This window comes from Triticum aestivum, chromosome 1B, assembly GCF_018294505.1.
Source record: "Triticum aestivum cultivar Chinese Spring chromosome 1B, IWGSC CS RefSeq v2.1, whole genome shotgun sequence".
Classification (NCBI taxonomy): Eukaryota; Viridiplantae; Streptophyta; class Magnoliopsida; order Poales; family Poaceae; genus Triticum; species Triticum aestivum.
In genome coordinates, this window is record NC_057795.1 from 291,611,934 (window position 1) to 291,614,868 (window position 2,935).

The window sequence follows — 2,935 nt, forward strand, 5'->3', positions numbered from 1 at the left end:
CAATTCTTAGAGTTAAGCTCCCCCTAGATGTGAGATCCCCCCTTTGAGGGATGAACTAACCTTGGGTTTTGTCGATGATGACTTCATGTAGGTGTTGAAGATGTGGATGCTCAATGTTTATGTAGATCATTTGGAGCAATCCTTTGGAGTGAGTTGCACTTTCAACTTACCTACATGGGTTAGTCCCACAAGGAACAAACAAGAATATCCATAGACATAGAGTGATGCACACACAAGATGATGTCCATGAAATCATTAGGTTACCTTGTCCCTTGCCTTACCAACATGAGGGTTTGTGACTCCTTGAACTAGTGCAAGATGTGGAAGTTGATTGCACTTGTTCTTGCCATAATGATATGAGTGAAGAATGTTGGCGGAGTCACCCTCAAGAACTCTCTAGTTCTTCTTCTTCGGGATCCACGTCATCTTGATGGGAATCCTTGGAGTTGTAGTTGTACTTGATGAAGTAGAACTTGACGTAGTCTTGGGAACCCACGTGAACGAGGCTTTAGGTGCTTCTTCAAATGCATCAATCTCTTCTTGAAGCTTGTCCTTGCCTTTGTTCTTGTGGTCATGTGGTGGAAGATCATCTTGAGCTTGTGTTCCCTTGAAGGAAGTAGGATCATACTTCTCTTGTTGAGGAACAAACTTCGTCTTGGGGTATTTACTTCTTCCCACTCAACTCCATTGGCATTGAACTTTCGTTCAAAACCAACACCTTGATTCTTCCGGTGCCTTTCTTGCTTGCATACAATTTCCTCGAATTGCTTACTCCCGGCAAGGCTCTTGTAAACACCTTTCTCTATAATTCCCTTCAATAAGCTATTTTCTTGCTCAAGTGTAACTTGGCTAAGAGAATCATTAGTGGAATCAAGAGAACTACTAGAAGCAACAATATTAGATTTGACATTATTATTGCTACAACTAGAGGAAGTATCTTTCTTGTACTTGTTACTAGACTTGACTTGAGGCATGTAAGTAGATAAGAGTAAACGCTTGGCAATGTAAGAAGAACTTTTCTTGCGAAGATCATCATTGTTGCTTTTAAGAACTCATGCTCTTGCTCAAGATTGAGCTTTTCAAAGCGTAACTTCTCATGAGCCCTTAAAAGTTCTCGATGATCTTCGAAGATAGTTTCATGAGCCAACATAAGAGTGTTTAGTTCTTTAGTTAGAATCTCAATCTTCTCCTTATCATTGTCATTCATTTTATCTTGATTAGCATGATTAATTGACTTTTCATCATAGTATTCATCACTAGAGTTGTCAACAAGTAAATCATCATCCACAAGCAAGTCATCTTCATCACTATTGAAATCAACATACTCAAGATGCATTACCTTTGGACCTTTGGCCATGAAGCAACTTCCAATTCCTTCATTTGGTGAATCAAATATGTCGTAGGAGTTGGTTGACACAAGTGCTAGACCGGCAACACCTTCATCTTGAGTATATTCGGAGTCGGAGTGATAGCTTCTCTCGGAGTGATTGTCGGAGTCGGAGCCGGATACCCATTCACCAACATGAGCTTGATGTCTTCGTTTTGTGTAGCTCCTTGATGACTTGTCCTTCCTTTATGAATCCTTGCTTCTCCGTGAGGGTCTTCGTTCATAACGATCATCTCTACTCCTCCTCTCTCTTGGTGGTGATTCTTCTCTTTTGCTTCTTCTTCTTGGATAATCTTCTCTTCTTTTGTAGGGTGTCGTACACTCATTGGAATAGTGTCCGGGTCTCCCACAATTGTAGCAATTGCGCTCTTGACTAGAAGATCTTTTGTCATTGTAAGACCTTCACTTGGAGCTTCTTTCTTTGCTTCTACTCTTGTAGAATTTGTTGAAGTTCTTCACCATTAAGCTCAATTCTTCATTGAAGGTTTGTTTCTCACTTGATGATGTGGGGGCTTCACTTGAGGCTTTGTAAGCACCACTTGACTTGTTGTGAAGTTCCTCCTTATCCTTGAGTGACATCTCATGAGCAACAATTCTTCCAGTGACTTCCGTTGGCTTGAGATCTTTATAGTTTGGCATCATTTGGATCAATGTGCACACGGTATCATACTTTCCGTCCAATGCTCTTAGGATCTTCTTGATGATGAATTTGTTGGTCATCTCTTCACTCCCCAAGCCGGCAATCTCATTTGTGATAAGAGCAAGCCTAGAGTACATTTCAGCGACACCTTCACCATCCTTCATTTTGAACTTGTCAAGCTGACTTTGGAGCACATCCAACTTGGATTCCTTGAAGGATTAGGTACCTTCATGCATATCAATAAAAGTATCCCAAATTTCCTTTGCAGTCCCAAGACGGCCGATTTTGTTGAATTCTTCAGGGCACAATCCGTTGAAGATGATATCACAAGCTTGAGCGTTGTATTGCAGCATCTTCAATTCTTCCGCATTTGCTTCAAGGTTCGGTTCTCTCCCATCAAAGAATTCACCTTGCAAGCCAATACAAATAATTGCCCAAACGTCGGGGTTATGTCCAAGAATATGCATTTTCATCTTATGCTTCCAACTAGCAAAATTAGTACCATCAAAGTAAGGACCTCTACGGTGATAATTTCCCTCGCTAGACGCCATACTCTCCTAGGTTGTGAAACCAAGGCTATGACCACCAAAAGCTATGGAAATCAAAGCAAATGGAGACTAAAGCTCTGATACCACTTGTAGGACCTTGAAGTATGTCTAGAGGGGGGGTGATTAGACTACTTGACCAATTAAAAACTTAAGCTTTTCCTAATTTTAGAGTTTGGCAAATTTTAGCTACTTTAGGACAAGTCAAGCAATCATCACACTATTCAAGCAAGCATGCAAAGAGTATATAGGCAGCGGAAATTAAAGCATGCAACTTGCAAGAAAGTAAAGGGAAGGGTTTGGAGGATTCAAACGCAATTGGAGACACGGATGTTTTTGGCGTGGTTCTGATAGGTGGTGCTA